Source organism: Phyllobates terribilis, unplaced genomic scaffold, assembly GCF_046119375.1.
Source record: "Phyllobates terribilis strain yellow unplaced genomic scaffold, ASM4611937v1 Scaffold_3__8_contigs__length_932513732, whole genome shotgun sequence".
Classification (NCBI taxonomy): Eukaryota; Metazoa; Chordata; class Amphibia; order Anura; family Dendrobatidae; genus Phyllobates; species Phyllobates terribilis.
Window position 1 is genome coordinate 340,326,212 of NW_027362763.1, and position 15,453 is coordinate 340,341,664.

Consider the following 15,453-nt stretch of genomic DNA (forward strand, 5'->3'; position numbering starts at 1 on the left):
GTCCCTTAGCTACGTTCCCACGCGGCGTAATAGCCACATATTCCTGCTTTTATGCGGCGCTTTAGAGCACTCGCGTAAGAGCAGTGCCAAAGAAAGCTGGAAACACCTTCCAGCAAAAGCTATGGCTTTTGCTGAAAGGCGTTCAGACGCCGCGTTTTCCCACGTATTTTTGCGCGGGCGCTTTCACTGGAAGAGAAGCTGCGCTAAAAGAATTGACATGCCAATTCTTGGCGTTTTTTTTTGGCGCGCTTTCCCCATAGGCTACAAGTTAACATGGCCTCGGGAAAAGCGCAACGTCGGCATGCAGTAGCGATATTTTTGCGCGCAAAAAAGCGCCACTGATGAATATGCGGCCAAAAGCGCCATGTATGAACGTAGCCTAAATGTGTTTTGTGTTTTATTTTTAAGTAAAAAAAAATTTCTGTGTTTTTTTTCTGTTTACTAGAAATTCATGGTGGCCATGTCTAATTTGGCATGACACCATGAATTTCGGGCTTAGTACCAGCTGATAATACAAAGCTGGCCTCGTACTAACACTATTATTACCCAGGGTGCCGCTCACCCAGGGGCCGCTGGAAGAGCCAGGTAAAGCGACTGGAAATTTTCAGGGGTGGCTGCGGGCTGCGATTTTCAGCGTGGGGGGCCAAGAACACTTGGGCCTTACCATGCTGAGAATCCCAGCGCCCAGCTGCCTTGTTTTATCTGGCTGGCGATCAACATATGGCGGGAGCACACGCCTTTTTCTAAAAAAAATATTTTAAATAAGTTTAAAACAAATATTAGGCTTCTCTGTCTTTTGATCGCCAGCCAAGGTAAAGCCAGGCAGCTGGGGTGGCAGGCCGTAGCTGTCTGCTTTATCTGCGGTGAGAATCAAAAATTCTGCAGAGCGCTACGTCATGTTTTTAAAAATGATTTCTTTTCACACTTCTATATGTCACAGACCCAACAGCCAATCACAGATGCTGTCAAAGAGGATGGACGTCTGTGATTGGCTGTTCGAGTAATCTACTATCAGCTCATACATTCTAGTATGGTACTATGTATGGGCTGCTTTCTGGTTACTCAAGCAGCCAATCACAGACGCCCATTCTCTGTGTCAGTGTCTGTGATTAGCTGTTGGGCCTGTCACACATATATACTGTAAGTGTGAAAATAAATAAATAATAAAAAAAATGACATAGTGCTCCGCAGAATTTTTGATTCTCAGCGCAGATAAAGCAGACAGCTATGGGCTGCCACCTCCAGCTGCCTGGCTTTATCTTGGCTGGCGATCAAAAGTCAGGAAAGGCCAATGTTTTCTTTTTAATTATTTAAAAAAATAATAAAAAAAAAAAAATGCGTGGGCTCCCGCCATATTTTGATTGTCAGCCAGGTAAAACCAGGCAGCTGGGGATTGGGATTCTCAGCATGGTAAGGCCCAAGCATTCTGGGCCCCCCATACTGAAAACGGAAGCCCACAGCGACCCCTGGAATTGTCGCATACATCGCAGTGCCATTTCCAGGCGCTTTATCTGGTTCTTCCAGCGGCCCTGGTGGGGGTGGCACGCTGGGTAATAATGGGGTTAGTACCAGCTTTGTGTTATCAGCTGGTACTAAGCCTGAAATTCATGGCGTCACGCCAAACTAGACATGGCCACCATGAATTTCTAGTAATCAGAAAAAAAAACACAACACAAAGAAAAATTTTTTTTAATAAAAATAAAACACAAAATACATTTAGGGACTCCATCTTTAATAAAAAAAAAATCCCCGCTCAGACGTAATCCACAGGTCTTCTGTCTTCAGCTCTGCTACATCTTTGCCATCAGACAAATATGTCTGCCAGAAATCTTCTAGTATTGCTTCATACTAAGGCCTGTGATGCCCTGTGGGAGCTCCCTGAGGGCACCATACTGGGGCTGTGAGAGCCTCACTTGGCAGTAGTAGAAGCAGCATCTCCATAGTGTGGCATTCACATCACACTACATGCTGCACTGTACAGGACTCCCAGCCAGCAGCAGGACAGATGAGGAGGTAACTGTCTGGGACCCTTGGCCCCAGGCTGGTGACTGAGGAGCCCATCTCTTCTGGCAGAAGAGATGGGCTTCTCAGTCACCAGCCCTGCTGCTGGCTGGGAGTCCTGTACAATGCATCATGTATTGTGAATGCCACATTATGGTCAGGGGTGTATGACGCGCCCCCTGGGCCTGTGTTGTGCAGGGGAACCCGGAACCGGATCGCTGAGATGCTGGGGGTTGTAGTCTCCGTGTGGCGGTGACCCTGTCCGTGCCCAGGGTGGTCAAACCAGTGGCAGTCTCTTTGTATTGTAATAAGTGTCCGACTACGCCACCCGTGGATTGCGGTCAGTGGGGACCGCCGTTGCGCTGCCGACCGCTGAGGCTGATGTTGATTGCGCAGCTGAGTATGGGATAACTCCCCACGGGAGGAGTATTGCATCAGGGCAGCTAATGTGAGAGATGATGGGAGTGATGGTGTGAGCGTCCCAGTACTGATGGTGCTGGTGCGGCGATGAAACACAGAGACTTGTAACTGCAGTTTCCAAAGCTTTACTCACGGTTGTTATTCAGGTCAATGCTGCAGGCGATGACTGCCCAAGCCGTGCTGCGTCCACCAGGTGAGGGACTCGGTCAACTCCCAGGCAATTCCAGAGCGTGGTTCAGAGCTCCCCTCTCTTCCTTTCTACTGGCCGTCCCCACCAGTGACCCACCTTTGTCCAGCTTCCTCGGGCCTTCTGTTGGCGAAACCTCTCCCGGTTTCCCTGACCATATGCGGTATGCCTTTCTGGTGGATGTAGTGAGGGGTCGCACCAAGATGTGGTCACAACCTCCGGTTTTGGCTGAGGATTAGTCGCCTCCACCTATTTGGGTTCCGGTACCCTATTCTGCCAACCCTTCACCCAGTATCTCCTCTGGGCATATGGGGTTCCTTCTGCCTTCGTGTCTCTGGGCCTTTCTCTGTGTTCTTTGCTTCCTTTCTCCTCTGTTCCAGTTCCTTTCTTACTTTCCTTTCTGTTCCTCCTCCTCTCTCTCTCTGCTGCTTCTGGCCTCCATTCCAGGCCTGCCTCTGGAGCTGGGCCCAGACTGAGCCACAGCTCCCTGTCAGCCCTCTCTGGCTGAACTCCTGTCTTCTTCTCCTCCTCTCTGAACTGAACCGGACTGAACTGAATTGTGTTCTAAGATGGTGCCCACCTTATATACCTCCTTCTAACACCCGAGCCCAGGTGACTAGCAACCAATGGGCTCCTACCTATGCCCAGAGACCCACCCCTATCTGCTCCTACACCACTGGGTTTTCCACCCCCTCCCCACTCTAGCCAGGAACAGAAGCTGTCGTGCCTGCACTCTGTCTAGTGGGAGCACCGTTGGTCTGTTCCTCGGAAATGGGGTGTGTGTGGTGCATGCAGCTTACTGAGTCCTGGTCCACACTCCATCCTTACCCGGGAGTGGAATATCACACCTCTGGACTGAGGTGCAATACCCCTGTAGCAGCCGAGCCCTCGGGGTTCTACATTCCCCCCTGGTAAATCACAGCACGTCCTCGGGCTGGAAAAGAGCAAAGACAATTTAAACATACAAGTTTTTAGAATGCATTCGTATATAAGAAAATAACTTTTCACTCATCCCTTTATGGGAGGTATTCTTCTCTTTTTAACGTTACTTGGTACTTCTTTTCATAAAACATCTTGCTAATGCCACTGGAACTCTTTTAGCATATAAAACATCACATAAAACATTTACATTATTATTCTAGCAGCATATAAAACTTTTCAATATAAAACTTTTTCAAGTAGAACATTCTTGAGCTCTGGCCGCTGTGCAACTTGCGACCAGGTAAAGGTGCAACAGTCCATTTAATCCTGAGGTAGACGTTGCGGTTTTTGTATAAAACCAGTAGGGGGCGCTTTAAGAAGCACAACTATATACAAGGGATGGCTGCTCTCAGTCCTCGGCCAGTGGGGATAGGGCAATGGCTGCTCACAGTCCTCAGCCTGGTAAAGGATATTGGGGTAACACGCACACAGGAAACTTTTTATCAAGAAACAGTTCCACACTAGTCCCAACGGGGACCACACTTCAATTCGCAACAGTTCTTGTACCCTGACGGGTAACTATATACAGTTCCACTTTACCGTTCACTGGTAACGGTGTCCTCCTCGCTCTTCCGAGTAATCTTCTGGTCCGTCCGGATCCTCAGTGTATTCCGTGTCTGGGCAGTACTGCAGTTCCTCCTCCGTGAGCCGGTGAACGTGGAGGGCGTACAGTCCCTTTGCGCCCTTGTGCCGGGTGTAGGTGACCACGTCGCCGGGGTACAGGTCACGTCCGTGATGTCCCTCTGGCAGGTGGCTTTCAACGTCCCTTCTAGTGACGAAGACGTCGGTGTCAGCCTCCGGGTCTCTGACGAAGCCCCAGCCATGCTCCAGCTGGAACTTGACTACGGTCCCGGTGGCTCTGGGTCCGCGGATGGCGTGGGTGTCTTGTCGGGCCCTCCTCTTTTGCTCCGCGCTCCTGGCCTGGAGTCGCTGCTCCCTGATGCGCCTCTGCCGCCGCTCTCTTTCATAGGTGGCTAGCTGCTGACGGCAGCACTCCAGGCGCTGGGCTTCTTCCGCCAGGGTCTCCTGGGTGAAGCCCATGAGGTTCTCGCCAGTGGGGTCCCATGCAAACTGGGCATCCTCCGGCAGGGGTGGAGCGATGTTGGCGGGCTCCGGGGCCGGGATCAAAGGCTCACTCAGGGGTCGCTCTTTCCGGAGACGGGGGTTGGCGAACTCCGGCGGCCATTCAAAGGGTAGCCCGTGCGGGCTGGTATATTGGGCATACAGGTCCGCGCCCAAGGGTGGCACTGTGGGCTTCGGACGGGTGGCAGCGCCCGGGGGCACTCGGCCTTGCGACCAGGCCAGTGGTCGCTTGTTGGTCGCGCCCGGGGGTGGCACCGCCAAGGTAGGGGGCGCTGGTGAGGCAGCGGCGCCCGGGTGTGCTGGGCCTTGCGTCCTGGCCTGTCACGTCTCACGCTGTACAGCGCCAGGGTTCAGAGGGCACAGCGCGGGGCGGGGCGTTACGACGGTGCTTGCTGCCTGAGGCCTAGCTGGTGGCGGTGGAGGCGTGATATCAGGTACGGTCCCCGGGGCTTCGGGTCCCGCAACGGAGGGTGAGGGCAGGCTGGTGTTCCCCGGGCTTGGGGTGGTGGTGTCCCCATTACCTGCCTCGGTCTCCGTGGCCTCCTCCGCGGCGTCATCTGCAGCTGCCGGTCTCTCTTCTCCGCGCCCAGTGGTAAGCGCGCTGCCCGGTTCCGGCGGGGTCCTCTGCTGGTCACCTCCGTGCTGCCGGGCCATCTCCTCTCTCCACCCGGCAAACACATCCCGCTGCGCCCGGACCATTCTTCTATTCAGATCTTCCAGCGCTGCGCGCGCACGGTCCGGGTCTCTAGGCAGTTGGGCCAGCAGTTCTGTCAGGCTGCAGGGTGGCTCCGCTTGCAGCAGGCTGCGGGCCAGGGTGCTGGTGGAGTTTTCTGCTCCCTCCATCTCCGGGTGCAGCAGGTCCAGACTGATCCAGGCTGCACCCAGCCCCTCAGTTTTCTTTCCTATCCGCCCCCATGGGGGTTGGTCTTGGGGGCATCTGCTGACAATCACCTTCAGGGGCAGCCCCCCCACGTTGATGGACATCTCCATTGCTGCATTCATGGCTGGTGGGGGCGGGCTCCTTCTTTGGCGCCACTCTGGGACCTGGCCCACGATGGGAGGTGGCTTCCTGCTGTCCTTTGGTGCGCACATAATGGCGTCCGCTATGCCAGGGCGGGAAAAACGGATGAAGATGGCGGGAAACGGTCCAAAATGGTGTCTGATGGCGGGAATCGGCTCCGGATGGCGGGAAACGACTCCGGACAGCGGGAAACTTCTGGAAATGGCGGGAGACTTCTTTTTAAGGTACATGTGCAGTTTTCTTCAGGCACGCAATACCCGCTTGTGGCGGGTTGGTATTGATCCTGCCGACTACGCCAAAGTTGACGCGCCCCCTGGGCCTGTGTTGTGCAGGGGAACCCGGAACCGGATCGCTGAGATACTGGGGGTTGTAGTCTCCGTGTGGCGGTGACCCGGTCCGTGCCCAGGGTGGTCAAACCAGTGGCAGTCTATTTGTATTGTAATAAGTGTCCGACTACGCCACCCGTGGATTGCGGTCAGTGGGGACCGCCGCTGCGCTGCTGACCACTGAGTCTGATGTTGATTGCGCAGCTGAGTATGGGATAACTCCCTACGGGAGGAGTATTGCCTCAGGGCAGCTAATGTGAGAGATGATGGGAGTGATGGTGTGAGCGTCCCAGTACTGATGGTGCTGGTGCGGCGATGAAACACAGAGACTTGTAACTGCAGTTTCCAAAGCTTTACTCACGGTTGTTATTCAGGTCAATGCTGCAGGCGATGACTGCCCAAGCCGTGCTGCGTCCACCAGGTGAGGGACTCGGTCAACTCCCAGGCAATTCCAGAGCGTGGTTCAGAGCTCCCCTCTCTTCCTTTCTACTGGCCGTCCCCACCAGTGACCCACCTTTGTCCAGCTTCCTCGGGCCTTCTGTTGGCGAAACCTCTCCCGGTTTCCCTGACCATATGCGGTATGCCTTTCTGGTGGATGTAGTGAGGGGTCGCACCAAGATGTGGTCACAACCTCCGGTTTTGGCTGAGGATTAGTCGCCTCCACCTATTTGGGTTCCGGTACCCTATTCTGCCAACCCTTCACCCAGTATCTCCTCTGGGCATATGGGGTTCCTTCTGCCTTCGTGTCTCTGGGCCTTTCTCTGTGTTCTTTGCTTCCTTTCTCCTCTGTTCCAGTTCCTTTCTTACTTTCCTTTCTGTTCCTCTTCCTCTCTCTCTCTGCTGCTTCTGGCCTACACTCCAGGCCTGCCTCTGGAGCTGGGCCCAGACTGAGCCACAGCTACCTGTCAGCCCTCTCTGGCTGAACTCCTGTCTTCTTCTCCTCCTCTCTGAACTGAACCGGACTGAACTGAACTGTGTTCTAAGATGGTGCCCACCTTATATACCTCCTTCTAACACCCGAGCCCAGGTGACTAGCAACCAATGGGCTCCTACCTATGCCCAGAGACCCACCCCTATCTGCTCCTACACCACTGGGTTTTCCACCCCCTCCCCACTCCAGCCAGGAACAGAAGCTGTCGTGCCTGCACTCTGTCTAGTGGGAGCACCGTTGGTCTGTTCCTCGGAAATGGGGTGTGTGTGGTGCATGCAGCTTACTGAGTCCTGGTCCACACTCCATCCTTACTCGGGAGTGAAATATCACACCTCTGGACTGAGGTGCAATACCCCTGTAGCAGCCGAGCCCTCGGGGTGCTACATGTATATAGAGATCATGGGACCCAGTCAGGGATTGTACATAAAGATCATGGGGCCCAGTCAGCGGCGTACATAGAGATCATGGGGCCCCATCAGAGGCATACATAGAGATCATGGGGCCCAGTCAGCGGCATACATAGAGATCATGGGGCCCAGTCAGCGACGTACATAGAGATCATGGGGTCCAGTGAGCGGCTTACATAGAGATCATGGGGCCAATCAGGGGTGTACATAGAGATCATGGAGCTCCACCAGAGGCGTACATAGAGATCATGGGGCTCCACCAGAGCAATACATAGAGATCATGGGGCCCAGTCAGCGACGTACATAGAGATCATGGGGCCCAGTTAGCAGCATACATAGAGATCATGGGGCCCAGTCAGCGGCATACATAGAGATTATGGGGCCCAGTCAGGGGCATGCATAAAGATCATGGGGCCCAGTCAGGGATCGTACATAGAAATCATGGGGCCCCATGAGGTGAGGCTCTCACCGCCCCAGTATGGTGCCCTCAGGGAGCTCCCACAGGGCATCACAGGCCTTAGTATGAAGCAATACCAGAAGACTTCTGGTATTGCTTCATACTAATGCCTGTGATGCCCTGTGGGAGCTCCCTGAGGGCACCATAATGGGGAGGTGAGATCCTCACTTGGCAGTAGTAGAAGCAGCATCTCCATAGTGTGGCATTCACATCACACTACATGCTGCACTGTACAGGACTCCCAGCCAGCAGCAGGACAGATGAGTGGAGCACTGTCTGGGACCTTTGGCCCCAAGCTGGTGACTGAGGAGCCCATCTCTTCTGGCAGAAGAGATGGGCTTCTCAGTCACCAGCCCCCCTCGCTCAACCCTCCCTGGGCCCCTGCCTTCCATACTAACGTTGAGCTGATGCAGGACTGGGGCGACGCCGGGTCCATCCTCCGCTGCACGATGAGCGCCGGCACCCACACAGGAAGGAAGCAGTCCTAGAGACTGTCTGATCTCCTGCGCAAATGCCGGCAGTGTCACGCTGCGCAGAGGACTGAGCGGCACTGCGGCAGCAGGCAAAGCAGGGAGATCGCTCTCCCTGCTTTGCCGCTGCAAAGAGGGCCCATCACTAATCATATCGGCAGTGTTCTCCTCTCCGTAGGGGGCGGGGCTTGGGGGCGTGGCCATCAGGACCTGGGGCCCACCGGAGGTTTTCCCGATCCTCCGGTGGGCCAGTCCGCCCCTGGGAGGAGCTAACTGTTATGAGGTGATAAGATTTGAGTCAGTCAGAAAAGGATGGTGATGACCGCAAGGACTGGTATGTGAGACTGTGACAGGAGACATGGCTCTTACACTGAGGTGTAACTGAATGAGGGTCTCCACAGAGAGAGAACCTGAAAGCAGCTAATATCACACTGAGAAACTGCCTGTCTGCAAGTGTTCATCTGTAAGGAATAGGCTGACCCATTTACCTCACACCTGTATATAGTTATCTACCAGATTACCTCCAGTAAAATCTGTTCTAAATACAAGCTGCCTCTGTCATCTCTGTGGAAATATCTACATACCGGCTCATCACATTTTTTTTTAAAGTTTGTCACCACCATTGAACTGAACTTACTCTACTGTTTGATCTGATTTAAAGGAGAAAAATGCCCTGACAGTGTAGATTCTGCTATGTGTGTGGTTCTTTTACACTAAAAGGCCAATTACGTTCAATCACTCATGATATTAAAATGATGTACCAAATGTACTTTAACTGTCCACTTGGCGATCAAGACAAAAGGTGGGCCCCTCATGTGATATGCTCAAGTTGTTCAAATGGTCTTTGTGACTGGTTGAATATGAGGAAAGTGGCTATGCCATTTGCTGTTCCCATGATTTGGAGGGAACACAAAAATCATAGTGATGACTGCTACTTTTGTTTTGTCAAACTGAAGGTCTTTTCTACAAAGAACAAACATAAGATTAATTACCCTGAACTTGAATCTGCGTTTAGGCCAGTTCCACATGATGATACCTTGCCAGTTCCTGTACCACTGTTGTCTGGATTGGATGACATTGAAGCAGAATATGGAACTGAAGTTACTAGCGAAGGCTTGGAGACCTCAAGTCAAGATGAGTATTTACCTGATGGAGCAGCCGAGCAGTCAGAACGCTTTACCCAACATGAAATAAATGATCTCATCAGAGACCTGTCATTGTCAAAAGATAAAGCCGAACTTCTTGCATCTAGGTTGAAACAGAAGAATCTTCTTCATGATGATGTCAAAGTGTGTTATTACCGAAACAGAAATAGCAGTGTAACACAATTTTTCACAAATGATGGACCAATGGTGTACTGTAACAATATGAATGGCCTCTTGGAAGAACTGAATCAAAAGTATTTTGTTGCATATTGGCGATTGTTTATTGACTCATCCCAGAGAACTTTAAAAACAGTGTTGCTTCACAATGGAAATATGAAACCATCACTCCCTATTGCTCACTCATGTCATCTAAAGGAAAGTTATGAAAATCTGTCAGTTGTTTTGGATGCTATACTATATAAGCATCATCAATGGAACATCAGTGGAGATTTGAAAGTGATTGGTTTGCTAATGGGAATGCAAGGAGGTTACACAAAATATTGTTGCTTCTTGTGTTTATGGGACAGTAGAAATACAGTAGAGCATTATGTTTGACGTGACTGGGGACAGAGAAACATCTATGCTCCAGCTAGTCACAATGTACAGCATAATCCTTTAGTTGCGCCAACAAAAATCTTTCTTCCTCCACTACATATAAAGTTGGAATTGATTAAAAACTTTGTGAAAGCCATGGCAAAGACAAATTCACAAGGGTTCCAGTACATTTCACAGAAATTCTCCAGCATTTCACCAGCAAAACTGAAGGAACTGGAGGTAATTAGGTAGTCAACCCATTCGCCACAGACCATGAATCTGTATACAGATGACATTCACTCAGTGACTCCTGTCTCAAGATTATTATTATTATTAATAATTTATATAGCACCATTGATTCCATGGCGCTGTACATTAGAAGGGGTTAAATACCAAATACAAGTATCACTTACAGTAAACAAACTAACTATGATAGAACGGTACAGAGGGAAGAGGACCCTGCCCTTGCGGGCTTACATTCTACAGGATGATGGGGAAGGAGACAGTAGGTTGAGGGGTTGCAGGAGCTCCGGTGTTGTTGGGGGTGGCAGCAAGCAAGGTCATGGCAGGCTGTAAGCTTGCAGTGTCTCAAGGCACTGTAGATTGCATAAAGTTCTGCATATTGGCTACTCTTTCCCTCACGAGTGGTAACTAGCATCCTGTTGCTGGCTGGCTGATACCCCACCGCTTTCCTCACTCGATTATTACCCTGATATCTGGCAGACCCATCAGTAAACCAAGCATGTTTTCGCTGTTCAGGACTCAATTGTTCAAAAGGAACCCCCCATGTTACCGATGATTCCTTATGTGACCTTTGTAATTCTTGCTGCTGAAGTCCTATAGGAACTTTAGCTATTTTGTCATGCAATGATGTAACCCCACTCACTCCTGGTTTTGCGCGGTCTTGAATATACCATTTCCATTTTATTACTGATGATTCCTGGGCATGCCCTATGCGATAGGTTTTTGGAGTGCTGCGTATCCACTGCATGATTGGGATCTCTGGACTGGTTGTTACCTCATGTCCTATTGATAATTGCTCTGTATCAATTAATGCCCAGTAACATGCCAATAGCTGACATTCAAAAGGAGTATAACGCTGAGCTTCTTCAGGTACCTTCCTGTTCCAAAACCCTAAGGGTACTTTGTTCCTTCCCTGTTTTTGCCACAAACTCCAATTACCATATTTTCCAGTACTGACACATTTACTTCCACGGGTTCATCTTCCAACACCGGCCACAAATCCAGTGCCTTGCTTCTTTTGCTCTTTCAAACGACATTTGTTGCTCCTCACCCCATTCAAACTGATACTTTTAACTAGTTACCTTGTAAAGAGGTGTGAGTATTTGGCCAAGGTGTGGAATGTGCTGTCTCCAAAACCCAAAAAGTCCAATGAACTGTTGTGTTTTCATTTTGTCTCTAGGAACAGAAAAGTCAAGAATCTTCTGCCTAGCCTTTGGTGTAATTTCTCTGTGTCCTTTGTTCCATTGGATACCAAGGAACTTTACTGTTTGTGCAGGTGCCTGCACTTTATTGAGATTGATTTCCCATCCTTTACTCCTCATATGTTCAATCAGTGCGTTTAACTGCTGGGCCACTTCCTCCTCTGTTTCTCCCTGTACCATAATATCGTCTATGTAATGAGATATCTGCATGTGTGATGGAAGAACAAACTCATCCAAGTGTTCTCCCACTACCCGGTGACAAATGGTTGGACTGTGTATCCACCCTTGGGGAAGACGTGTGAATGTATATTGTCTTCCCTTCCATGAGAAAGAAAACTGATCCCAGTATTTCTTGTCAATTGGTATGGTGAAGAAAGCATTAGCTAAATCTACCACTCCATACCAGGTTCCTTTGTGTTTCTGTATTTGTTCAATTAAGGTGATGGTATCAGGTACTGTGGCTGTGAGGGGAGGTGTGTGTTTGTTCAATTCCCTATAATACACAGTCATTCTCCATGAACCATCACTCTTTCTCACTGGCCAGACGGGATTGTTCAGTAGTCACAGGCACAACTACACCAGCATCCAACAGTTCCTGAATTGTCTGACTGATCTCCTTATCCCCCCCCCCCCCCCAGGATTCTGTATTGTTTCATACCGATCACCTTTCAGCTTGGAGGAAGTTCTACAGGAGGCATTTTGACTTTCCCAACCATCACCGGAGCCACTTCAATATAGGGCTTCACTGACAGCTGGGATGGTCCAGCTGTTACTGCAGGAGGTACCCCAAATTGATACTTACCATCTGGTAACTGTAATGTCATCCCTTTCAGTATATCAATGCCAATTATATACTCTGGAATAGGGACAATCATCACTTTGTACATTGCAGCAGGCAATTTTTAATGATACTTTAGTTTGTACTGCTTCTATTTGTTTGCCCCCATTGCAGCAGGCTATTTTTAATGATACTTTAGTTTGTACTGCTTCTATTTGTTTGCCCCCTAATCCTATGATTATTACATTCCTTCCTTTAAATTGTTTTGGATTACCATAGATCAAGCTGGCCTCCGCTCCTGTATCCACCAGGGCTTTTACACATTGCCTGTTCTTATTTTGCCAATTAATGACCAAATTTACATGAGGGCGTCTATCCATGTGGAGGGCTCGGCCAAGAAGTCAATCAATCGTGTCTCCCTGTGACTGGGAAACCTCTCTGGGAGAAAAAGTCAACCCCTGCCACTGTGTTTTGACCTCCTGAAACAGAGATTTTACTTCAGCGTAAAGATCCTCAAATCCCGATGCTGTGGGTTTCACTGGGGATGAAGAGGGAGTTGACCCTCTCTCTCTCTCCGTGTCTGACTACGCCCACACTGTGGGGATCCAGAATCTTCCACTGTCACCTTTTTATTTTGTGAGCTTCCTGATTTCTTATGAAGCCCTTGCTTTTGGTATAATTTCCACATTTCATCAGTACCAATCCTATCAATTTCCTCTTTGGGAACCCCATCTTTCAACAAGGCAATAAACATATCCTTGTGCGATATGCTGGAGCCATTGTTATTGTTTTTAGATTCTCTACGCTGCTCTCTGGAATCAAAATTACTACTATTCCTGGGGCCCCAATCTCCCAACTCCCCCAATTGCCAAATTTCCTCTAGGGAGTTGGAGATGGTCTTCCCAGTCTGGTTTACCATTAGGGTCATCATTATATGTTTATAAGCTGGGGGAGCAGCCCTGATTATGCGATTTCTGACAGACACACTAACAAGGACTGCCATATAGTCATCATAGGTCCCTGTAGAAATAACATTTTTCATGACCTCTTCCTTCAACTTCTGGGAACAATCTTTTAATGTAAACCATGGCTTCTCATTAGGGGGCCAATCTGCTTCAGATGGATATTTATGCTGTAATGTCATAGCCACGACATCCAACATACTGCAAGTCGAATGTTGCGACCGAATCCGCAGTGTGCGGAACGCTTCCTTCACTACAGGTTCATGACTCAGTGGCACAAACTTGGGACCATCTACTGCATCCACTTGTACTCCATGGGCCCCTATCTCCCACAGTCTTACTGCCCAAATAATCAATGATTCATTGGCTTTTTGAGAAAAACGATCATGAAGATCATTAAATTCTTGCTGACAATAATCCTCCGACACATCTCTCTGTTGTGCACCTGCAGGGGTATCTATGATTCGCCTGCGATGTATGGGATGTGCATTTACTGAGTCAGTAAGGGAATTATCCTCTCTTTCCTCATTAAAGCACTCATCCTTCTGATCAGAATCAGAATCAGTGGAATCCCACACATCGCCATCCCATTGATCGGGATCCCACCAAACCCCAGCTTTGGCTATGGCCAAAGCGACCTTTTTCACCACATCTCTTTTTATATTTGTACTGTGCTACTCGTATGGCTGCTTTTTCTGCGACATGTTGATATCCATCACATTTATCCATAAGCAGCCTGTTCTGGCATTGTGCTACTGTCAGAGCACTCTGCATCTCACACACTTGCTGTTCTAATGCTTGCATTTTTTGCAACAGCTTAATACGCCCTTCATGCTGCTTCACATAAGCTTGTAACAAGATCCAACCTCTTCTGCTCACTGCATTCTACTCCTTGTTCCTTTCAACTTTCACCCTTTGCAAACATGATACCACATAAGCTGGTTCAGCATCTTTCATACACTTATCCCATGATTCACTTAATCCATCACATTGCGACCACTTATTGGCCAAAACACAGTAGGGGGCCTGCTCCCAGCCTGGAATATCAGCAGATATATTTACAACCTCTTTTTTTCTTAAAGAGAGACATGTTTTCCGCAATTTCATACAATTTTCTGGATTATTGGAATTTGGTCTCAAAATTCCAGACTATCGGAATTTAGCTAAAATTTTAATTTTAAGCCTTCTGCGTATCCCACTTCTGACACCAAATGTTTTGCCAAGTATTTAAAGGGCTCGGATACGGCTTTAAAGAAGGTGATTAATTTTTATTATAATTAAATGATTACTGAAAATAGGAAATAATGTGATATTGCGTACACTATTGCATAATATAAATCACAAAGGTAAAGTACTTACAGTGCACACCATACAGGAAAAGCTTCACCAGGAGCAACATACATCATCTGTCCGGGAAAACATCAGCTGTGAGAAGCAAAACAGCGAAGACAGAGAAAAGTCCTGAGATGAATCCACACTGCAACGTCAGGGCGTCAACAGGCTTCTGTTTTAATTCATACAGAAGAAATGATGTATGAGAACATTATTTACCAAAATACACAGCTTTTATTAGTACAAATGCATAAAAAACATACAAAGTGGCATAGATAAATAGATGGTAAGCTATAATTAGGATACCTAAGACTGAGCAATCAGATATAAAAGAGATTAGAAATCGCTAAGTGGAGCAAACAGAACTAAGGGTATGTCAAACACGTCCCCTATCCCAACTATAGGCATGTAATGTGTCTGAGCTCCATTCAAATGTTAAAGTGCACAGTGCATAGCTAATTTATAAGGACAAAAGTCCATTTAACACATAGAAATAGGTAGGGATATAGCGCTACTCACATGTGTATTTGGTCAGTCCAGGTACCGTCACCCCTACGCGAGTTGGCCCAGAAGAAGGCACAGCGCCGAAACGCGCGTAGGGGTGACAGTAGTTCTGTTTGCTCCACTTAGCGATTTCTTATCTCTTTTATATGTGATTGCTCAGTCTTAAGGCCCTGTCACACATAACGAGATCGCTAGCGAGATCGTTGATACGTCACGGGTTTTGTGACGCAATAGAGACATCGCTAGCGATCTCGCTACGTTAGACAGGTAGCAACGATCAGGCCCCTGCTGCGAGATCGTTGATCGTTACAAAGCTCCCTGGACCATTCCTGGGTCGTTGCACTCCCGCTGGGCAGTGTGCATCGCTGTATTTGACACCTAGCCAACGACCTCGTCCAGCGATTCAGAATTGAGACACGTAGGCGTGCATAAATTGGACTATTCCGCGCCCCTCGTCCCCGATTGGTGG